The 26,048-nt window shown below is 40.5% G+C and overlaps 1 pseudogene; it reads left to right on the forward strand.

Annotated features, from left to right (window-relative positions):
* The first annotated feature begins 5,159 nt into the window (after positions 1-5,159).
* On the forward strand, positions 5,160-11,903 carry LOC114570193 (mucin-5AC-like; annotated as a pseudogene).
* Positions 11,904-26,048: the final 14,145 nt, after the last annotated feature.

The raw sequence follows: 26,048 nt of genomic DNA on the forward strand, positions 1-26,048 counted from the left end.
AGTGCTGAATTGTGAGTTTATGAATCTGCTGAACACAGTCAGCTCCATAAACGTGAAGGTATTTATCAGTGGCCCTATACCGGCAGTCAGAGGAGGAGATGAGAGATTCGGCAGACTGTTGGCACTGAACAGATGGCTTTCAACTGCATGTACCGACCATTCTTTGCAGTTCATTGACAATTTTAACATTTTATGGGACCGCAGACATCTTTTTAAAGCAGATGGACTTTTCCTTAACAAGCCAGGAGTAAAGCTGTTCACCTCTAGCCTACTTTACTTTCTGCACCACACACCTGCTCCCTCGGCCAAGGACACGAGACAAGATAAATCAACACAAACAAAACAAGAGGAAGAAACAACAAAGTGCAGCAGTGATCCACCACAGCCCCCACCAGAGCAAGGATTTGACCATGGGAGACCACAAGGTGGAGACAAGAAATCTCAACCCCCCCTTTCACCTGTCCAACACTCCTCAAAGCCCCTTACCAACCCCGGCGCCTTTGAGGATCCATCGCTCTCTCCATCCACCTTTTCCCCTGTTTCCCCCTGACACATGTTGGGGTTCTGCATGCCTAGTAGCACTCATGACTCTTTCCAAGACAAGCCTGGGCCCTGCGTATTAGATTCTTCCACAATTTATGTTGTGATAGGTAATTGAAAAACAATGGCGAATAAGCACGTAACTCCAAACTTTGCAAATTTAGCATCCATTCCTCGTCAGCCACAGTCTGAACACTAGCCCTACTAAACGTTAGGTCTTTGGCAGGAAAATCATTTTTAATCAATGATTTTATTATTAAGCACAATCTTGATTTTATGTTTTTAACTGAAACCTGGTTGGACCATAATAACAGTGCTGCTGTTCTAATTGAGTCAGCCCCCCCTAACTCCAGTTTTATGAGTGAGAATAGAGTGAATAAGAAAGGAGGTGGAGTCGCCATTTTGTTTAATGACTCATTCCAATGTACGCAAATATCTTACGGAAATTTAGCTTCTTTTGAATATGTGGCTCTTCAGCTAAGATCCTTCCCTCAAGCTATACTTCTAAATATCTACAGGCCACCTAAATACTGTGCATCCTTCTTTGACGACTTTACTGAACTGCTGTCTATAATCTGTATTAACTTTGACAGTGTAATTATTGCTGGTGATTTTAACATTCATGTTGACAACCCCCAGGACCGAGGGACCAAAGAACTGTGACACAGCCCACGCACAATAAGGGGCACACACTGGACTTGATTATCTCCAAGGGTCTAAACATTTCCAAAGTTGTGGTGACTGATGTTGCTCTCTCTGATCATCCCTGTGTTTTCTTTAACGGCACTATCTCTGTGCCCAAAAGTGTTCAAACAAAGTTAATCAGAAAACGGTATATCACTGAAAACACCAGTGAATCATTCATTCAGCTTTTCTCCTCTTCACCCGCCCTCACTGGGGCCTCAGTCACTGAGCTTGTAGATAATTTCAACTGTAAAATTACGAATGTTATTGATGCCATTGCTCCCACTAAGGTTAAAACTGTCTCTGTTAAGAAAAGATCTCCATGGAGAAATTTTGTAGTGGTGAGAACAGAAAAAAGAGTGTCGAAAAGCTGAACGCAGTTGGCGAAAAACTAATCTCCAGGTCCATTACAACACTTATAAAGAGAGACTTCACATTTATAATTTGGAACTAAGGAATGCAAGGCGGTCCTTTTTCTCTGACATTATCGCCAGAAACAATAATAGTTCACGTGCTTTGTTTCCTACTGTCAATAGATTAACAAACCCTCCAGTACCAGTAGCATCTGAACTGTTCAGAAAATTAGACAAACAGTCAGTGCTTCCATATCAAGTACAGGATACAGTACAGGCCAAAGGTTTGGACACACCTTCTCATTCAATGCTTTTCCTTTATTTTCATGATCGTAGATTCTCACTGAAGGTATCAAAACTATGAATGAACACATATGGAATTATGTACTTAAAAAAAAAGTGTGAAATAACTGAAAACATGTCTTATATTTTAGATTCTTCAAAGTAGCCACCCTTTGCTTTTTTGATAACTCTGCAAACCCTTGGTGTTCTCTCAATGAGCTTCATGAGGTAGTCACCTGAAATGGTTTTCACTTCACAGGTGTGCTTTGTCAGGGTTAATTAGTGGAATTTGTTCCCTTATTAATAAAAAAGCAAAGGGTGACTACTTTGAAGAATCTAAAATATAAGACATGTTTTCAGTTATTTCTAACTTCTGATCTTCTACAGATTGTAAACACATCTCTACTCTCAGGTATTTTCCCACAGGCCCTAAAAACTGCAGTCATCAAGCCACTCCTAAAAAAGAACAATCTAGACACGTCACTAATGAACAACTATAGGCCAATATCAAACCTTCCATTTTTAAGTAAAATCATAGAAAAGCATTTTTTCAACAACTCAACCTTTTCTTATCACTAAACAACAGTTTTGATGACTATCAGTCAGGTTTTCGACCACACCACAGCACTGACCGGGGATTTCCACTGCATGCGTAACAGCTGCGGACCGGCTCCGCTGCGTGTCTGCTGCGTGCTCCGCCGTCCGTCAATACCCACCGGGTCCGGATTTGTTGCGGAACGGCTGCGGCCGTGACTGACAGCTGTAGTCACGAGGACCCATAAGTTCTCGCGAATTCACGTAGAATAGAACCACAAAACCAACAACAGTTTGTTTCCATTCAGAGTACTAGAGGGGAAACGACTCTGTGCTGTGTTTTCAAGGTGTAGTACAGGGAAATATGATCCGCCGTGAGCACGGTGTATTTTATTTTGAAAATTAACCGGATATTTATTTTGTTTCTGTGCTCGACTTCCTGTCCCGCACTATCTGCCGTGTGCTGAATTGCTGTGGAGCTCTCCGTCGTCCGTCAAAAATAGAAGCTCTGCGTATCTGCTGCGGAGGGCTGCGGACTGACGGAACTGGGACGGAGTAGGGACGTAGACGTTACGCAGTGAGTGGAAATACACATATTGACTTTAATGGAAACCTAATGACTCCGTCGACGTTCCGGAGACGTTCCGCAGCCGTTCCGCATCCAGTGGAAATTGCCGGTGAGACAGCTCTTGTTAAAGTCTTTAATGACACCCACTTAAACACAGATAGTGGCAAAATTTCAGTTTTAGTATTACTTGATCTCAGTGCTGCATTTGATACGGTCGACCATGACATATTACTTGACCGATTGGAAAACTGGGTTGGTCTTTCTGGCTCAGTACTAAAGTGGTTTGAATCCTATTTAAAGAATAGGGACTACTTTGTGTCTATACGTAATTATACTTCTGAGCTTACAAATATGACGTGCAGAGTTCCTCAAGGCTCTGTTCTGGGGCCTCTCCTGTTCAACATCTACATGCTTCCACTGGCTCAGATTATGGAAAACAACAAAATAAGTTACCATAGTTACGCGGATGACACACAAATTTACATAACCTTATCGCCAGGGAACTATAGCCCAATACAACAAATGAATAAGTGCATTGAACAAATTAATGACTGGATGTGCCAGAACTTTCTAAAATTAAATGAAGAAAAAACTGAGGTGGTTGTTTTTGGAGCTAAAGAGGAACGATTAAAAGTCAGCGCTCAGCTTCAAACGACAATGTTAAAAACAACAGACAAAGCCAGAAATCTTGGTGTAGTCATGGACTCAGACCTGGATTTTAAAAGCCACATTAAGACAATTACAAAATCAGCCTATTATCACCTTAAAAATATATCAAGGGTTAAAGGACTTATGTCTCAGCAGGATCTGGAAAAACTTGTCCATGCTTTTATCTTCAGTAGACTTGACTACTGTAACGGTGTCTTTACAGGTCTCCCTAAAAAATCAATAAGACAGCTGCAGCTGATTCAGAACGCTGCTGCTCGAGTCCTCACTAAGACCAAGAAAGTGGATCACATCACACCAGTACTGAAGTCTCTACACTGGCTTCCAGTGCCTCAAAGAATTGATTTAAAAATACTTTTGCTGGTTTATAAATCACTAAACGGTTTAGGGCCAAAATACATTTCTGATCTGCTACTACACTATGACCCACCCACCCCTCTGGGACAGGTCTACTTGTTGTCCCCCAGAGTCAGAACTAAACAGGGGGAAGCAGCATTCAGTTTTTACGCTCCACATATCTGAAACAAACTCCCAGAAAACTGCAGGTCCGCAGCAACTCTCAGTCCATTTAAATCAAAGCTAAAGACCTATCTTTTTGATGTTGCCTTTCTTTAAATAACTGTTCATTTGTTATACTGAAGTTGCATTGATGACACTGTATGACATTCTATAACTGCTCTTTAATGTTTAATTTCTTATACTGCACTGTAACTTTTATTCACGTATTTTATTTCTCAGTTCTTATACTGCACTCTCAATTTTAATGTTTTAATTTGTTTTTTAATTGTTTTTAATTGCTCTTTAATGTTTTATGTAAAGCACTTTGAATTGCCCTGTTGCTGAAATGTGCTATACAAATAAAGCTGCCTTGCCTTGCCTTACAGTTACATAGTTTGGTCCAGTGGTTCCCAACCTAGGGTTTGGTCCACTCCAAAGGGTCACCAGACAAATTTGAGGGTCGTCCGAGGATTAATGGAAGAGAAGAAGAAGAAGAAGAAGAAACTAAGATCTGATAGACAAATCTGTTTTCACTTTCTGGACTGTACTCCAATCTTTGATTCTTTTTGTAAAATGTGAAATATTTAAATATGAAATGAAATGGGAGAAGTTTAGAGGAGAAATGTCTTTTTGACTGAGACACAACACAGATTTTTATAAAAGCTCACAAGTCAGAACGTTTCATTTGTAACAATTCATTGCATTTTATACATTTTGTTTTTTTATGATTTTAGTTACTACAGATGTGAAATAAATGTAAAAAAAACCATTTTCCTGTGAATGTACAAGTGGACTAGAACTATAACATAGCATTAAATAAAAATACATAATAAGAACAGTACTTGTGTGAATGTAGAGAGGACATGTTTGATATGTGGTTAAACAAGTGGTTTGTGGTGAGGGGTTGGGCGAGTCTTTTGACAGGTAACAAAGTTATTGTTACTGTGTGGGAGGTATAGAGAGAGAGGGGAAGTGGGAGGGCACAAGAAGATTATTTAATCCCGGAGTAGATCTGATGGCATGTACTTACAGTTATGGCTCTCTACAAGGTGATCGGTGCGGTGGCTCTGCTGACTCTCCTGACACACGGTAAGGACCCTCCTCACTGCACACACCTGAACCAATTGAGATCTCTTGAGTGGAAGCACACTGAGGAGGAGGAAGTCAAATATTGTAATGAATTAAGTTAGTAAATAGTGACGTAAAACAAGTGCAAATCCTGTGTTCAAAATACTACTTTTGAAGTAAATAAAAAGTACTTGGGGATCAAAAACCCACCAACTCTGTGATCCTGTCACACTGAATGCACATTAATGTGAAGTATGCATGAATAAAAGGCATGACAACTTTTTTTTTAATACAGCACATTTCTGACACACAGACAAGCAAGGTGCTTTATTGTATAACTAAATAGGACCATTTATAAAATAAAATCAGTAGAAACACGGTAGATTAAAAGAATTTAAGAAGTGCAAAAGATGTAAAATGTATGAAAGTGATCAAATTTAGGAGTGTCCACGTCAAGTCTTTTTACTTTATACAATTTTTTTGAGAATTTCTGATTTAAAATTCACAATCATTTTAATAATTCTATATTTAGTGTAAAAAATGAATTATGTTTCTGCAGTCTTAAGGTGGAAGACTGTGTAATGTGGGTATAATTTAGTCCACATCACGCCTGTGAATTATCTGTTGACTGACAGACTATCTTGACGAAGCAGATGAGACACGTATATTGCATGCTCTTCAACTTTCAATAGATTTTAATACATATTAAGTCGTTGCAGAGCTGAGATTTTTACGTCTGCCGTATGCTCTTGTAACCTACTCAATTTGACAGATTCTGTGTTAGTCATCCATCACAGCAAATGCTTTATGCCACTGTATGTAGGAAAGATTTAGTGATACGTTCGCTTACTGTTGAAGTGTAGTCCATCATCATGGTTATTCATAATTTATATTATACAATTATTTTTCACAAGCTGGGTAGTAGGCCTGGTCTTATAGAGTAAACTGAACTTCATGTGTAAAATGAGTTGAGTGCCCATTTAACTTCTGCTGCTGGGATGTTTTATTAAAGCATCATCGGAGACTGAAGATATAACAGTAGTAGTGGTAATATGATGAGCAGCAGTAACTGCAGTAGAAGTATAAGCATACAGCATCATTTTGGGACTGTTGTGTTGTAAATTGTCAGACATTGATCATCAGACGTCTGTCGGTGCAGACACAGTCAATAAACATTCACCCCTTGCCTGTCATCACACAATGTTGCAGTTGAACACATAAAAAACATGCTTTGAGAGAAAAATGTCCCCTGTCAGTCAAACCAGTTTGATGGGACAGCAGACAGCACAAAACACTGCTAAGCTGTTAAAACGAGAAAATAAGACAGTATGTAAAACATGTGGCTGTTGGAAGAAAAAGTCATGCACTGTACTGTATGTCAACGCCACTCACTCATAAATAACAGAAATAAATAACAGCATACTTAATGTTTGTCTCATGCTATCAATACTTTTGACATACTTTTTAAATTTTCAAGTCAAGAGTCAAGATTTAATTAATAATAATAATTAATTAAGACTGGGTGGGGTTGTACTGGAACTTTTTTCTGTTTGTTTTTTTTTACCCCACAATGAACTTTAATTTTATAAGGTACAGTAAAACATATATATACATACACATATAAAAAATGTGAATGAGACATACAATATATATATGAAAATGAACGATAACATTTAGATATTGAATAAAATATATAAATAATAAAATCAAGATCAACACGTGAGAGAGCAAAAATAATAATAAGTAAGATTGTCTTGTGAGTCCCACAAACTTTATGGAAACAATACTGAATGGGTGAGTGCTCCTTTAAGTACTCTTAAGTACTTTAAGAAAAATAAATAATTTCCACATAGTTCACATTCATAAAAAAAGAAAATCAAAGTTTGCCTCTGTTACAGTATCAGTGGTTATCTCTTCTATCTTGTATAATCACAGTACCATCTTCATCACAAAGAAAAAATATTTGTTTGAATGACTTTGGTTATACTTTTTTATTTCTATGGTTATGAATGATCATATTAGGCATCAGTAAATATAAATATGTTTTAAATGTGATTATGCGTTTGTTTCCTATTTTTCAGAGTCTCACTCACAACTAGATGGTAAGTCAGTTTTATGCACACTTCTATACTTTCACCTGGCTGTCAACATGTTGTTGGACTTTAGTTGTTTTGTTTATATCTTCATGGTTGTTAGTATTTGCTGTCAAACCCAGTAAAAGCAATGAAATGTGTAGACTTAAATTGAAATAAGAATAGTTGGATTAGAAACACCTGAGAGCATCCCAGGATCATAATCCTCAACCAACAGTTAAAGTTTATAATCCCAGCAGTGCTCAGTGGTAATCCAGGGAGAGGAGAGTATTGCTCACTGTGTTCTTATTGTCTGTCTCTCTGCAGTGTGCGGTATAACTCGGCTCAACACCAGGATTGTTGGAGGACAGAACGCCCCTCCGGGTAACTGGCCCTGGCAAGTCAGCCTGCAAACATCTGGGGGCCACTTCTGTGGAGGATCCCTCATTAACCGTGAATGGGTGCTGACTGCTGCTCACTGCTTCTTAAGGTAAGCACTAAGGAGCAGATTCTCTTAGGCGATGTTTTTTGTGTTTGCTTAACTGCTCTTCTCTTATTTGCACTGTTTTTTTTTTTTTTGCATCCGAGCCAGTCTGACTGTGTCTCTGGGTCTCCAGAGTCTACAGGGACCCAACCCCAATGGGGTGTCTCAGACGGTCACAAAGATCATTGTAAATCCTAACTATAACGCCATAACTTATGACAACGACATCTGCCTCCTGCAGCTCTCCTCACTGGTGACGTTCACAGATTTCATTGTTCCTGTCTGCCTGGCAGCTCCAGGCAGCACCTTCTTCAGCGGCGTTAGCTCCTGGGTGACCGGCTGGGGCGCCATTGCACCCGGAGGTGGGTCAGAGAGCAGCTAGGTTAAATTTCTTTCTTTCAATACAATGGTGACAACAACTGAGTTTACTCAGACATTTAAATTCTAAAATGAGTACCACCTTCCTTTACCCATAAAGCAACAAAACAGAGTTTTAGAAATGTCATAAAATTTAAAAAATATTTTATTGAACACCCCACGGTACAAAAGATAAATTGCTGCAAAGAGTCTCTGCAGTGAAGGGTTTGTTCTGATGATGGTGCTCAAGGAAATGTCAACTTACCTGTGGAGTTTTCTTGGTTAAGTTTAAAAGTTAAGTTTCTCACCAAATCACACTCTGTGTTAACTTTAAGTCTAACAAAGTGTTCAATGTGTCATATTCATAAAAAAAAAGGTGATTTTGAAAAAAACATTTCAAATTGTTTTCATCCATGTTCGGTTGCAATCCGTCTTCTTCTTCATGGTCTTTCTTGGTGCATGTAGCTACACCTGGCCCCTTGCCTCGTACATGGTACAAACTAAACAGGGATTTACTTGTTAAAACATAGTGTTACTAGTGGTCAAAAATTCCTATATAGATTTTCAAATTAATTTAGAAATTAGAGGAGGTGAGAGGAAACACTCAGTGATCACCTGAAAAGTTAGGATTTATCCACTTGGGAAAATAAATATTTACAATAGGTGATGTAAACAGCATAAACATCTTTAACACCATCAGAAGATCAATGCTAACATTACTTTTATTCGTCCTCTCCACGCTCTGATCCGTAGTTGGGAGTGAGCTGGTCTCAAACTAATCCCTTGGCTCGTGGCAGGTAAATTGCGTCTAGTGGTCCGGGTTAACAGAGCCGAAGCACAAAACGGTGAGGCGTCGGTTGGTTGCAGCAATGAACTCAGGCTTTATTTTATAAGTGGTACACATTCACAGGCATAAAAGGTACTTTGCTTGCTAGCGTTCGGCTGGAGCGTTTACTATTACATTCGCACCGTAGACTCAGACTGATTCCCACGCTATACTTTGTTTTTACTACCCAGAACACACCTGTTTCACTACGTCACACATACGCATTTCTCCAACAAGCCGCCAGGGGGAAGCAGAGATTTCGACACTGTCTATGATCTGTCAATTTAAGGGGTTAGCAGTTGTAGTGGACCTGTCCTTTGGTTTGACTTTGTTTAACTTTAAACTCCTGATTGTACCTTTAATGTGCAAATACATGGTCCTTTAGATTCATAGACCTACTGATGTAGTAATCAAACACTCATAATTCATCACATGTGCTGTTTATTTACCGTATTTGTTTCTCTTTAGATCCCCTTCCTGCCCCAGAAAACCTAACGGAGGTGAATGTGCCAATCGTGGGGAACAGAGAGTGTAACTGTGACTATGGTGTGGGCCGAATCACGAACAACATGATCTGTGCCGGGTTAAGTGCTGGAGGGAAGGACTCCTGTCAGGTAAACATCTTTACGCCTGTGTTGGTGTCAGCTTTAATCTCCTGCAAAGATTTCTCTCCTAAATGTTTCTCTTCTTAAAGGGGGATTCAGGTGGTCCACTGGTGAGCAAGCAGGGCAGCCAATGGATCCTTGGGGGAATCGTAAGTTTTGGAAATGGTTGTGCCCAGCCTAATTTCCCAGGAGTCTACACCAGAGTGTCCCAGTATCAGTCCTGGATCAACAGCCAGATCACCAGCAACCAGCCGGGCTTTGTCACCTTCACGTCCACTGGAACTGACAGTGACCTCAGCATCAACTGTGCTGGCCTGCCACCGCCTCCAACCACCCTCCCTACAACCACCCTCCCTACAACCACCCTCCCTACAATCACTACACCCACCCTCCCTAAAACCACTACAACCACCCTCCGTACAAATACTACAACCACCCTCCCAAAAACCACTACAACCACCCTCCCTAAAACCACTACAACCACCCTCCCAAAAACCACTAAAACCACTACAACCACCCTCCCTACAACCACCCTCCCTAAAACCACTACAACCACCCTCCCTAAAACCACTATAACCACCCTCCATAAAACCACTACAACCACCCTCCCTAAAACCACTACAACCACCCTCCCTAAAACCACTAGAACCACCCTCCCTACAACCACCCTCCATAAAACCACTACAACCACCCTCCCTAAAACCACTACAACCACCCTCCCTACAACCACCCTCCCTAAAACCACTACAACCACCCTCCCTAAAACCACTATAACCACCCTCCATAAAACCACTACAACCACCCTCCCTAAAACCACTACAACCACCCTCCCTAAAACCACTAGAACCACCCTCCCTACAACCACCCTCCATAAAACCACTACAACCACCCTCCTTAAAACCACTACAACCACCCTCCTTAAAACCACTACAACCACCCTCCCTAAAACCACTACAACCACCCTCCCTAAAACCACTACAACCACCCTCCCTACAACCACCCTCCCTAAAACCACTATAACCACCCTCCCTAAAACCAATATAACCACCCTCCATAAAACCACTACAACCACCCTCCCTAAAACCACTAGAACCACCCTCCTTACAACCACCCTCCCTAAAACCACTACAACCACCCTCCCTAAAACCAGTACAACCACCCTCCGTAAAACCACTACAACCACCCTCCCTAAAACCACTACAACCACCCTCCTTACAACCACCCTCCCTAAAACCACTACAACCGCCCTCCCTACAACCACGCACCGTCGAATCACCCTCCCTGCAACCACCCTCCCTAAAACCACTACAACCACCCTCCCTAAAACCACTACAACCACCCTTGCTACAACCACCCTCCCTAAAACCAGTACAACCACCCTCCCAAAAACCACTACAACCACCATCCCTAAAACCACTACAACCACCCTCCCTAAAACCACTACAACCACCCTCCCTAAAACCACTAGAACCACCCTCCTTACAACCACCCTCCATAAAACCACTACAACCACCCTCCTTAAAACCACTACAACCACCCTCCCTAAAACCACTACAACCACCCTCCTTACAACCACCCTCCCTAAAACCACTACAACCACCCTCCCTAAAACCAGTACAACCACCCTCCCTAAAACCACTACAACCACCCTCCCTAAAACCACTACAACCACCCTCCTTACAACCACCCTCCCTAAAACCACTACAACCACCCTCCCTACAACCACGCACCGTCGAATCACCCTCCCTGCAACCACCCTCCCTAAAACCACTACAACCACCCTCCCTAAAACCACTACAACCACCCTTGCTACAACCACCCTCCCTAAAACCAGTACAACCACCCTCCCTAAAACCACTACAACCACCCTCCTTACAACCACCCTCCCTAAAACCACTACAACCGCCCTCCCTACAACCACGCACCGTCGAATCACCCTCCCTGCAACCACCCTCCCTAAAACCACTACAACCACCCTCCCTAAAACCACTACAACCACCCTTGCTACAACCACCCTCCCTAAAACCAGTACAACCACCCTCCCAAAAACCACTACAACCACCATCCCTAAAACCACTACAACCACCCTCCCTAAAACCACTACAACCATCCTCCCTAAAACCACTACAACCACCCTCCCTAAAACAACTACAACCACCCTCCCTCCAACCACTACAACCACCACTGCCAAACGTGAGTGTCTGTCATGTCCAGACTTTAACCTTAAATTGAATGTCCACTTCATACAAATGTTGAACATGCGTGTCTGTTTGTTCAGGGTGATTCTGGAGGTCCGTTGATGTGTAAGCTGGGTGGCTCTTGGTTCCAGGCACCACCAGACAAACATGAGATGCAGTGATGTAATTCCCCAAACTGAGCACGTACAGTGGGGTTCTTATCTCCAGCTTCAAACTCCATCAACACCACCAGCGCCAGCAACACCACCAACGCAACTCTCCCCAACATTGCCACTTCCAACGGTGGTGCCACTCCTGCTCACTCCCTGGTCTTCCTCTTTTTCCATCTCCTCGTCTTCTTGGCATGTCTCCAACTTTTCTTATAGAAGCCTCCAACTTTTTTGGAAGGATTTACTGTACAAGATGTGACGAGCACAAATAAATGTAAATGTTCTGAGTTTCTGAAGGGTAACTGCTATCAGTCTAAAATGAAAGGTGTAAAATGACTTGCAAAGACTTATTTAAGTTGCACATTTATGATTACTTTGCAGATAGATTCAAACTAACTTTATGTCAGGGAAGGCTTTAACACATGTAATGAAATGAAACCTACAGAAGCATATTTTGGAGGCCTGAGGAACACAGTAACTCTGATCAGCTTGTCCATCATCTACCTCAGAGAGCTACTGTACCATTATGTTTATATCTATCTGAAGCAGTTTATGTACATAAACTGTATTTTCTGCACTTTAAATGGATATTTCTTTGGTTTGAACGCTTATGATGCCAATTGTAAGTCTTGCCAAGTCTTGTACTGTAAATGGGAAGTCCTTTCTGTTCACTTGATTCTGTGGCATTTTCCTTTTTGCTGTGAGCACATGCATGCTAATTAAGTTTTATTTTTGATTGAAGCACATGAATATTGATGTTTTGGTTAATATTTACATAATTAAAGACATTGGGCCTCATTCACCGACCGTTCTTACAAAAAAATGTGTTCTTAAACCCCACTTACACACTTTTTACGAAGATTCTGGCATTCACTAATGTTGGATTTGTTCTTAGCTAAGAACAAAATCTACGAACACTGAAAAGCACTCTTATTTGCTCCAAATAATTGTTTACTGCATTTTATTTAATTCTACAGTTGTTTACAATTATAGTATTTTACTGTAATGTATTTCTGATCATTAGTTGAAAAAAAAATCATAATATGCAAAAAAACACTAACACTGCAATTTACATCAGCAATTAAACTGATTAAATCCTGCCTTATTTGGTGATTCATCGCACTATTTATAGAGCCAAAATGCAGTGGTAGAAATCTTCGTTACTGTACTCAAGTACATTTTTTACGTATTTGTCAATAGTGCATAGCCTACTTTTCACTTTGACTTTGTTAAATTTTTCAGCAATTATCTATAATTTCTACTCCACTACATTTCTACAACGTTGCGTTTTGCATTTTCTGATCAGTTTTTCCCCTGCCAAAACTTCTTCCTGACCATCACACGTTTGTCTCTATGGTTTCCATAGATACTGTATATATGGGGCACCAAGCCGACTTCAAGCCGGCTCCGGTGCTCCAGAGCCCAGGCGCAGTGCTGCTGACCCTCGGTAATACAGCCTCCAGTAAAAGTGAAAATGAAAATGTTTGTTTTTTATTATTCCCGTTTTTAAATCATAGTTGCCATCTATTTCTCTCCACAGCGTTGTTTACTCCTCCGCAAGCTGCGTAAGACGCGTTCATATCTTATTTATTTGGCTGGACCTCTTCACATCTCCCTATGTCCGCTCATGGGGGCTTCACACACTATTTGTATGAAGGTAAATATGGTGCAAAACGTGAGAGCTTGTAGAATACAACGTGAGAACTTGCAGAACAAAAAATCTGAACTTGTATGTTAAAATTTGCACTTGTAAAACTAAAATTTGCACTTGTAAAAAATATTCACACACACGTGATCTGAATTTGAAGTCACAAAAAGAAAAAAAACACGAGAGCTTGTATTGCGATTCTAACAACACATTTCCATTTTACGCTGGTTAGGATAGGAACTTCTTTTAAAAGCCAGGCCTTGTTTGTGGTAGTGGACACCTTATACTTTTACTAAAGTAAATATGTTTCTTATTATTTGTACTTTTAGTTGAGATTCAGTACTTTCTCCACCGCGACTCCGACAACCATCTCTAGCGCAGTCTCTTGCTTCCCAGGAGATGCACAGGAAGTGCGCTTTCAATTACGAAGACGTGGGATTCATCAATCCTAAGAACACAGGTGCGAACAATTCTGCTGTTTAAGAACACGTCATGAATCCGACGTAGACTTTTCTTAGATACTTTCTTAAGGACATATTTAAGAGAGAAAACTTTTATATATTGGATCTTGGTGAATGAGGCCCATTGAGAGAAAATGTTTGTGTGTTTTCTATATATATATATATATATATATATACAGTATATATATATATATATATATATATATATATATATATATATATATGTGTGTAGGTAATTATCGTAAAATAAAACTGAAAATTAAATAAGCAGTGAAAAATCTTGTCGTAAACTTAAAACTAAATAAAAAAAACATCCTTTACGAAAAACTAAACTGAAATGATATTGTCTTGTAAAAATAATGTAATGAAATAAAAATGAAGGTAAATTCATTTAATTATTAGATTTTTAGCTAGAATATTTCACTACCAAAATAAGAGACAGCATGAATTTCCATCAAATAATGTGACATTAGTTTTCTGAAGTGTGGTGGGGAAAAAGTGTTTAAAAGTTGACTCCCAAATCAAACGATTGAAACATTATGGCCATTCCTACACAGTTCTCCAACTATGTATTGTGTATGTATATGTATCTGAGACTTTACACCTGGCCCTTACTAGTGGGTGGTTGTGGCTGTGGTAGAGCGGTCGTCTACCAATGGGAAAGTCTGTGGTTCGATCCCTGTACAAGCCCTACAGTCCAATGTCACTGACCTCCAAATTGCTCTCGATGCTGCGCCATCGGTGTGTGAATGTTTATCCAGCAGTCGCTTTGGATAAAAGCCTTTTAAAAAGTATGACGCTTCCTAAATCAGAAATAATAAACAACACAGTTACAGGACCTCTAAACTATTGAGCAGGACAGTTGACAGCATCAGGGAAAATAAGATTCTTTATAATTATTCTAAATGTTTTCTAGTCATGGTAATCACAAGGTAATCACAACCCCACAGAGAGAGAGAGAGACAGAGAGAAAGAGAGAGAGAGAGAGAGAGAGAGAGAGAGAGAGAGAGAGAGAGAGAGAGAGAGAGAACCTATGGGACTGATAAAGGCTGAGCTTAAGTGGTCCTGCTGCACTCCCTGCTAAGCTCTGCGGTGCCCTGCAGTGTCATGCTGCATCCTGCTGAACCCTGCTGCTTCCTGCTACAGCCATCCATGCTCTGCTGGGCCACGCTACATCCTGTAACGCCCTGCAGCGCACTGATATGACATGAACTACTACGACTACCATTTGAAGTCACTGTTCCATTATTAATGTGACTATTACTGCCACTTTTCATCGCATCCCCAACCGGCACCGTCAGACACCGCCTACCAAGAGCCTGGGTCTGTCCGAGGTTTCTTCCCAAGAGAGTTTTTCCTCGCCACTGTCTCACTGCTTGCTCTTGAGGGAATTACTGTAAATGTTGGGGCTTTGTAAATTATAGAGTGTGGTCTAGACCTACTCTATCTGCAAAGTGTCTCGAGATAACTCGTGTTATGATTTGATACTATAAATAAAATTGAATTGATTTGAAGTGGCCAAAGAAACCAATTAGATGGATCCATTTCTAAAATATTTCAGAATAAAAAACAAACAAACAGAATGTTTAAAATAACAGCACAAAGCTACTTTAGTAGTATTTACAACATTTTCTAACATTAAAGTATAAGTCTGGTGATATTCTATTCAACTCACCAAATTCCATGAAAACATACACAGTTCTGCTGCCACAAATGCTCACTAGAGCACCAAATATAGATTAAACCACCGCTGAAAATAGTCCCCAAAAAGTGCACTCTTTCTTCCTGTTTGTTTGATAAAAACAGGAGGTTCAGGAGATTACTGATGAAACTACTGACAGGAAGTCAGGAAAGTACTGAAAGATACACTACACATTAGCTTTAACCTAATGAACTCCAAACTTCTCAAAATATGAGAGCAATACAAAAGGTATTTCAGCAACATCAACAAAACCAGGTCAACAATTCTGTATTTCATCAAAAGTAAAAGATATAAAAAAAGTCCTCTTGTATTCTAAATGAAGTGTTAAACAACAGATAGTGTCAGTTAAGTTTTTATGTTGAGGTTTATCATTCTTTGACAATTTAAAAACCCTGTTTATGAGTAATAGTATTCTGATTCTGAAAGCTGAATACAGTGTTCTTTTGAAATGTTAGTCTGTTGCACAATTAAAGGTCCCATGACATGGTGCTCTTTGGATGCTTTTATATAGACCTCAGTGGTCCCCTAATACTGTATCTGATGTCTCTTTCCCGAAATTCAGCCTTGGTGCAGAATTACAGCCACTAGAGCCAGTCCCACAATGAGCTTTCCTTAGTATGTGCCATTTCTGTGTCTGTAGCTATTGAGGAGGAGAGAGGGGGGAGCAAGGTGGAGAGTGGGGGTGTGGCCTTGACCAACTTTGTTCGTCTGAAAGCCATGATGTCTCTCTTTCTCATGGGTGGGCCAAATTCTCTGGGCGGGCAAAGCAGAGAAAGGGGAGGTAACCTTACTCCTTATGACCTCATAAGGAGCAAGATTCCAGATCGGCCCATTTTCTCAAAAGCAGAGCAGGATACCCAGGGCTCGGTTTACACCTGTCACCATGTCTAGCCACTGGGGGACCATAGGCAGGCTGGGGGAATGCATATTAATGTTTAAAAAAACCTCATAAAGTGCAATTGTCATGCCATGGGACCTTTAACATAAAGGTCCTCTGTTTTATTAAAGCACGGTATTGAGTTAAGTGCTGTTGGAATAGCTTCCTTAAATTCAGCTATAGCACTGTCAGATAGGCATCTAGTGTAGAAGCTTTTATCTAATTTCGTATAGTCGGGTATATAGGAAAATATGCAACCGATTCTATTCTATTCTATATACAGGTTTTCGACCACACCACAGCACTGAAACAGCTCTTGTCAAAGTCTTTAATGATATCCACTTAAACACAGATAGTGGCAAAATTTCAGTTTTAGTATTACTTGATCTCAGTGCTGCATTTGATACGGTCGACCATGACATATTACTTGACCAATTGGAAAACTGGGTTTGTCTTTCTGGCTCAGTACTAAAGTGGTTTGAATCATATTTAAAGAATAGGGACTACTTTGTGTCTATAGGTAATTATTAGGGCTGTCAAAATTAACGCGTTAATTTTTGCGTTAATTTTTTAATATTTAACTCTTTGAAAAAAATTAACAAAATTAACGCAGCTGTGTTTGTTTACTTCATGTGGCGGCTGAGAAACGTAATACGTCTACATAACAGCAGGCGGCGCTACTCTGTATTGTTGCCCAAGTAATGAAAACCGGCAGCTGATTGGACGAACGCGTCACATGGGTTTGTTTTCTCCGGAAATCCAAAGCCAGACTGTCATGGCGGCCGTTCAGAATACGATCTCATATTGTACTAAAATAGTTCACTGAAACATGTTTCTGAAAACATTTTAAGCGAGAAATAGGCCGTGCAGTTGCTGAATCTGTCTTCATTTCAGCTCAACAAAAGGTCAGTTTAGAAGATTTTTGTCAGATTTTGAGAGACTAGTCACCTCATTCCGCTCGCCATTTCCGGGTGAGTCCCGACTGCCCATTGACATATATATAGCGACTGCCCTGCCGCCGACTGAACATAGGCTCGTTGGAGATGAACTGCGCCTCGCCTGTAAAGTAGACGAGAGCAGGCGACAGCAGCCGGGGACGGTGACAAAAATCTGCTCTCAAGTCGGACAGTTTCTAGCCGTTTCCAGCAGCCTTCAGCAGGACTAAGCCAAATAGTTGCTGCTGTTGTTCTGAAAGATATTAAACATTCTGAACTTAGCAGAACCTTTCCTTGTTTTTTTTTTCTTCATATTTGCAAAGTTAAGTGATTTAGCATTTAAATATCCATTATTATAAGCTTCAGTCTCAATTTAAAAAAACGATTAATCGCGATTAATTACAGCAAATTGTGCAATTAATTAGTTAATTTTTTTTAATCGATTGACAGCCCTAGTAATTATACATCTGAGCATACAAATATGATGTGCGGAGTTCCCCAAGGCTCTGTTCTGGGGCCTCTCCTGTTCAACATCTACATTCTTCCACTGGCTCAGATTATGGAAAACAACAAAATAAATTACCATAGTTATGCAGATGACACACAAATTTACATAACCTTATCGCCAGGGAACTATAGCCCAGTACAACAACTGAATATGTGCATTGAACAAATTAACGACTGGATGTGCCAGAACTTTCTTAAATTAAATTAAGAAAAAACTGAGGTGGTTGTTTTTGGAGCTAAAGAGGAACGATTAAAAGTCAACGCACAGCTTCAAACGACAATGTAAAAAACAACAGACAAAGCCACAAATCTTGGTGTAGTCATGGACTCGGACCTGAATTTTAACAGCCACATTAAGACAATTACAAAATCAGCCTATTATCACCTTAAAAATATATCAAGGGTTAAAGGACTTATGTCTCAGCAGGATTTGGAAAAACTTGTCCATGCTTTTATCTTCAGTAGATTTGACTACTGTAACGGGGTCTTTACAGGTCTCCCTAAAAAATCAATAAGACAGCTGCAGCTGATTCAAAATGCTGCTGCTCGAGTCCTCACTAAAACCAGTCGAGTGGATCACATCACTCCAGTACTGAAGTCTCTACACTGGCTTCCAGTGCCTCAAAGAATTGATTTCAAAATACTTTTGCTGGTTTATAAATCACTAGGAAATCACTTTAGGGCCAAAATACATTTCTGAACTGCTACTACACTATGACCCACCCAGACCTCTCAGGTCATCTGGGACAGGTCTACTTGTTGTCCCCAGAGTCAGAACTAAACAGGGGGAAGCAGCGTTCAGTTTTTATGCTCCACATATCTGGAACAAACTCCCAGATAACTGCAGGTCCGCTGCAACTCTCAGTTCTTTTAAATCAAGGTTGAAGACCTATCTTTTTAATGTGGCCTTTCTTTAAATAACCTATTTTATATGCTTTTATATGTTTAACTGTTTTAACTGTTTAACTGTTTTAACTGCTCTTTCTTTAAATTATTGTCTTAATTTGTCATTAGATAGGCTGCTTTTATATGTTTAACTGTTTTAACTGTTCTTTATTCGCAGATTTTATCTCTCAGTTCTTTAAATTCTTATACTGCACTGTAAAATGTATTCTTGTCTTTTAAATTGTTTTTAATTGTCTTTCATGTTTTAGGTAAAGCACTTTGAATTGCCCTGTTGCTGAAATGTGCTATATAAATAAAGCTGCCTTGCCTTGCCTATGTTTGCAGTCAGCTTCTTATTACTTAGGGGATTCACCACTTTGTATGGTATTTTGTTGATTATAACTGGAATAGTAGTAGTACTACATGTTACCCTGTAGAAAACATTTTCAGATCCATCCACTTGTAAAGTGCCATTAGGATCAATACCTGGGGGGCATTAATCTGTGATATTTTCTACAGAATGTCAGTACTTACTCAGTGTGGTCATTATGTTGTCAGATAGCAGCCTGGCTCCATGTCGGTTTGGGTGGAGACCATCGTGCTTCAGCAGCCTGGGCCTTTCCCTGAACAAGTTAAAGTTGTTTATTAGGCATCATTCTGCAAAAATGTTGATCAGCAAGAGTTCCCAGCTGGACCACAGCCTCCTGCCAGCCAGGAGTGATTGTGTCCAGGTTGAGAGGTTGAGAGGGCCGCCTCAGGCTCCTGGAGGGACGGCATATTGCAGACAATCACCCTATTTGATTTGATTTAAACTGGATAATACATGAATGTTGCAGTATTGTAGATATTTAGGTTGATTTTAAATAAATAAACACATTCAGGTCAGTTTAAGTTTGCATTTGCAATGGCTACAATTGAAGTACCAGGTGCTGGATGTTTCTTATCCATTTTACTTTTATTTGCAATACTATTTCAACTGTGCATTCATTACTTTAAAGCGCCCATATTATGCTCATTTTCAGGTTCATAACTGTATTTTAAGGTTGTACCAGAATAGGTTTACATGGTTTAATTTTCAAAAAACACCATATTTTTGTTGTACTGCACAGCTCTCTCTCACTGCTGCAGATCCTCTTTTCACCTGGTTTCTGTTTTAGCTACAGAGTGAGACCTCTTTTCATGTTCTTCTTCACTACTATCTTTGATTGCACTCGCACATGCTCAGTAGCTCAGATGTAGAGCATGTCAGCTAGCTAACTCTAGAGACAGTAAAAGAAAGCCTGTTTCTCCAACTTTGGTCAGTTACAAGGCAGGATTAGCTGGGAGACTTCTAAATGAGGGCGCACATGTAAGTAGTTCTTTTGTAGATTATGGTGAACTTGTGTGTGTTGTAGCAGTGCTTTGCTATTGAGAACGACGTCCCGCCGCTACGTCCCGCTGCTTTGCCTCTTTCACGGCAGAGGCTGCAGCCCTTCGGGCCCTTCGGTACCCTGCAACCGCCTCCGGAGTCCTCCGGTATAACATATCCCGGAAAGACTCCTTCTTCAGTCGGACGGCTTCCCTGACCACCGGTGTCCACCATGGTGTTCGTGGGTTACCGCCCCTTGAGGCACCTAAGACCCTAAAACCACAGCTCCTCGCCGCAGCTTCAGCAATGGAAACTTTGAACATTGTCCACTCGGGTTCAATGCCCCCAGCCTCCACAGGGATGCACGAAAAGCTCCGCCGGAGGTGTGAGTTGAAAGTCTGTCGGACAGGGGCCTCCTCCAGACGTTCCCAATTTACCCGCACTACCCGTTTGGGCTTACCAGATCTGTCCAGAGTCTTCCCCCACCCCCTGACCCAACTCACCACCAGATGGTGATCAGTTGACAGCTCTGCCCCTCTCTTCACCCGAGTGTCCAAAACACACGGCCTCAGATCAGATGAAACGATTATAAAATCGATCATTGACCTTCGGCCTAGGGTGCTCTGGTACCAGGTACACTTATGAGCATCCCTATGTTCAAACATGGTGTTCGTTATAGACAATCCTTGACTAGCACAGAAGTCCAACAACAAACAACCACTCTGGTTTAGATCAGGGAGGCCGTTCCTCCCAATCACGCCTCTCCATGTGTCTCCATCATTGCCCACGTGCGCGTTGAAGTCCCCCAGCAGAACAATGGAGTCCCCCACTGGAGCCCCATGCAGGACTCCAGTCAAGGTCTCCAAGAAGGCCGAATACTCCAACGGCCTCACACCCTGGGCAACTCCGGAGAAGAAAAGAGTCCAACCCCTATCCAGGAGTATGGTTCCAGAACCGAGACTGTGCGTAGAGGTAAGCCCCACCAGATCTAACCGGTAGCGCTCCACCTCCCGCACCAGTTCCGTCTCCTTCCCCCACAGAGAGGTGACGTTCCACGTCCCCAGAGCCAGCGTCTGCTGCCCGGGTCTGGTCCGTTGAGGCCCCTGACCTTCACTGCCACCCATGTAGCAGCGCACCCGACCCCAGCGGTTCCTCCCACAGGTGGTGGGCCCATGACGGATATATTATTTATGTTAGTTATGCTACACTCAAATACACCTGGTTGGGAATCACTGCAAGCAGTTCAGTGAAAAGGTGATTATGCAAAAAGCCTCAAGATGGATACAAGAACATCCCAGTCCCAGTACAGTCCAATCACAGTTAGAAATGAAAAGAGTCACATTGGGCTTTTTACTTGTGATGCTTCCTGTCCTGTCCCTGTGACTCAGCCTGACATATTCACTATTTTTGGACACTTCTGGGTAGAGATGGCCCGATACCATTTTTTGCTTCCCGATACCAATCTGATACCAGTGTGTCATATATTGTATTTTATTATGTTTTAACAACTGTATACTACTATCAATGTATGGATGTGATATTATTTCTATCTTTGTTGTATTTCTGGCTCAAGTTAAACTCTTTGTAAACATGAACAAACAGAAACAATGAATGCCCCAGAACTTTCTTTTATTATCCAGTTTGACAGTCAGTTATAACGGAAAAAGAACATAAATAAACTACTTTAACGTGGATTTTCTTTAGGTCTTTATTACGTGGAATCAGATCGGTGCATAAACTCCAGTACTTTGCGATACTGACACCAGCGTTTTAGGCAGTATCGGAGCCAATACCGATACCAGTAATGGAACATCTCTACTTCTGGGTCTCGAACTTTAAAAAAGAGGCTTTTAAAAACGCTCACTTGAGAAACATGCCCAGAGATCACCGTAAACCATGACATTTGACCTTTATGATGTTGACAGTTTTTGCTAATTCCCTTTTGTTCCCAAACAATGATAACCTGTACCTGAATCTGGATATGGTATTTCCTCTCTAAAACCTGGTGCAGTTTGACCAGTTTGCAGAAAGTCAGTGTTGCTAGATGGAGGTTAACGGTGAATCAGCTGTCACCTTCAGGAACTGAAACAGAAATAACTTCTGTGTGCAGGGTTGAAAGTCTGGTTCTGTCTGTCATTATTTTTAGGTTTGAGCCTTAGGTTTTAGTTTTATTTTATATTTCATCACTGTTGTTTACAAACCTTTAAAGCCCCTGAACATTTTCTTTCAAATCTAGTAATTATCTTTAATATAAAAAAAAACACCCTGAAGTATTATTTATTAAAAGTCAAACTGAAAGCTTATCTGCTTCATAAGTAGTGATTGCCTGTGGTTTGGTCAGACTTGAATGACAGATGCCATGTAAACAAAATAATGAGCTGTCATGAGATTCCTTTCAATCACTGTCTGTGAGGAATGAACCAGAGGAATTATTCCTGCAGCCAATAAACATTCAGTGCACATGTAGCCATGTACTTATTGTATTAAGACTTCAAATATGAACTCTTTAGAAGTGTGTTTACATCAGTGATGTGTGTAAAATGTGAGCTGATCGTGGAACATAAAGAACATTCAGATTCAGATTTAGTTGTTGTGTTCAAAGACCTGTGAATCAGCGTGGGAGTATTTCAATCCTGTGTTTTTTGTTACGTCTAGTGGAGAGTGGGGCTGCTCTTTGATTAGATTGATTAGATTCTTCCTGTAAGGACATGTTACACTTTTGATGTCACTGTTTATTTTCCTTATTTCTCTTTATTCTTTTGATTGTTGTTTTTTGTATCATAATGATTCATCTGCTCTTGTTATTCCCTTATGTCTTCTTGTTGTGTTTACACTTACTGATTTTGTCACATTAGAGAGGACTTTCTGTAAGCCTTCCTCCCCTGCACATACACTAACCTTTATATCTGTACGTCTTCTGCCATGGTGTTTTAATTTTGAAATAATGAAGACTATAGGTATGGCTAAACAGTTTAAATTCTTAAATAATATAATTAATTGGTTTGACAATTAAAAGGACCAAACCGGGCTGTGTTTTTACAGGTTTGATCTCAATCATTACAGAATAATATGTTAACTTCACATTCCTTCTGTCTGTTTTACAAATCATCTCATCAGTTTTTAGATTTTATTGCTTTCCTTTCAGGCAGTCAGTCAGAAAGACATTCCATCACCGTCAGCATCATGTGTGTCTCACTGGTTGATTTAAAAGCAAAACACTGCACAATTATAAAGTAATAACCAGTGGTGTAAAAAAAGTACATTTACTCAAGTACTGGACTTAAATACAATTTTGATGTTCATGAATATTCTTTTTTTCTGCAACATTATACCTCTACTCCACTACAACTGTAGTTTGCCAGTTTAGGTTTTTCATTTAAAGCTCCATTGTGTAATGTTTTGAGTTGATTCTTAGCAAAAAACCCTTTGTTCTTTCACAAATATGTGCTTGTTCATGTGTAATTACTTCCACCAACTAATCAAAGTATTCTCGTACGTGTAGAATCTGCCATTCAGAATCATTCATAATACATACGAGTGACTCGCTTGAATGACGGCCGCCATGTTGTGCCTCCATCTTTAAAATACATTAGCCAAAGAGGGACATACCTCCGCCTTTCTCCGCTTTTAAACTCAGTGGCACCGTGACGAATGCCAGGGAGGGGGAGAAGATAACAGAGTTGCCAAGGAAGTTAAAAAGAGAATTAAAACGACAACGCGACAGGCAAAGCAACAAGACTAAAGTTAATATTGGAGTGGCTTTTCCAAGACGGAAAGAGCTCATGAGGAGCAAGGATTTTAAAAAGGGACGCCAAAGTTGCCTGCTTTCTTCTCAAACGGTAATTCTGCCTATTTGTGTAAATTCAAAGTTTTATAGTTGTTTGGCTAACTATAGCATGGTTGTGCATAACGCTAGAACAACGTCTAGGATACTTTTCCTTGCATCAATGATGAAAAAGGATTGTCTACCTTGTAACATAAACGTAATCATATGTGTCGTGATTTCCCTGGCAGACAACTCATGTCATGTGCAGTTGTAACACAGACTAGCTACAGCTAGAACAGCTGCGTGTAAACGATGGAGATACTAAGAGCTAATTTCGGTTTCATTGACATTGTTCCTACTGCTCAGAGAACTATATTAAAAACACAAACCTCCGTTGCTTCTCTCCTATGCTGTAAACATTACTTTACACACATTAATCTCGTACAATATACAGAATAACGATAGCACTGATACTTTACTAACATTAGCTTGCATATGTTTGGGCACCTGATAGCTGATGTTAGCAATGAAATGGTACCAAAATAAAGTAAAACTATTGTTAAACTGGAAGGAACACTCACAGACAAAGTCGTACTTCTTGGAATAATACGGCCACCGTAGGAATTAGAGCGCGCTCGGAAAGGGAGGGGCTAGAAATTAATATTCAGTTGGTTGTCATATACAATTTCACCGCTAGATGGGAGAAATTCTTACACAATGTAGCTTTAAAACATATGATCAACAAATAAAATATGATGCATTTTATAAATGAAACATTAAACAGGTTTAAAAGCAGATCAAATGAGCTCCACTGTGGCCATCTTTTTTAATGCTATTTATTTGATAGTACGACTAAAGAGGAAAGCGGGGAGAGAAGAGATGACATGCAGCAAAGGGCCACGGGTCGGATGCGACTAATAGTACTTTTGTATTTGAATGCTGGACCTTTACTTGTAACAGAGTATTTCTACAATGTGGTAGTACTACTTCTACTTAAAAAAAAAGATCAGTGCATTTCCCTACACCACTGTGTACATACACATTTTATTTTTGGGCTTTTCTGCATTGAATTGATAGGACAGCTAGGTGAGAGAGAGGGGGAATACATGCAGGAAATCGTCTCACTGGGACTCAAACCCTGGACCTCTGTGTCGAGGAATAAGCCTCCCTGTATATGTGCGCCTGCTCTACCCACTGAGCCAGCCCAGCCACTGTGTAAATCTGACACAAATAAAACCAAACATGATATTGTTGATTATCCAGTTTTAGTGGATGTTTAACCCTAATGTGTCCTTCCCGTCGACCATGAACTTGTTGTCCTTACGGGTCAAAATTGAAATGATTTTCAGGAGATATTCCACATTATGTACTTACACTTCATGGGTGCCAATAATGGTGAGGTATGTGAACACAAACTAAAGGTAAGACGGAGGTGTGTGGGCTATCACCGAGTGTGACATTTAACCTGTGCGGAGATACAGGAATGTTGCCAAGTGAGATGCGCTGCACAACCTGCGGCCTTTTGCAGGCACTCAGTATTGTTCCTGTCATCAACATCTCTGGGGAGGTGGAGGGGGGGGCACTGACACATTGACTGGAACTCATCAAATGCTTTAAACAGTGGCTGAACAAGTATTTATTTACTTCAGTAAAAGTATTGATATAGTAATGTAAAAAAAAAAAAACTATTACAGGTAAAAGTCCTTCATTCAAAGTGCTATATATATAAAAAGTCAGTAAAATGCAGTTAAAGTATCACCAGTAAAAGAACAGAAGTTTTCTCGGCACCATGCAGTAAAAGTACAAGTAGTGAAGTGTCTCTGTGACTGATATCTGATTCTATGTGACATTATTAGATATTAATACTGAAGCATCAACTTGAGAGCAGCATGTTACTGTTGTAGCTGCTCCAGGTCGTAGCCTCGTGAAACCGCCCTGATCTCTGAGCTCCAGTTTTCTACTCGGAGATCAGTCTGGCATCTTGAAATAGAGAAAATTTGGAGCCGTTCGCCAAACAACCGACCAATCAGCGTTG

This window comes from Perca flavescens, chromosome 15, assembly GCF_004354835.1.
Source record: "Perca flavescens isolate YP-PL-M2 chromosome 15, PFLA_1.0, whole genome shotgun sequence".
Lineage (NCBI taxonomy): Eukaryota > Metazoa > Chordata > Actinopteri > Perciformes > Percidae > Perca > Perca flavescens.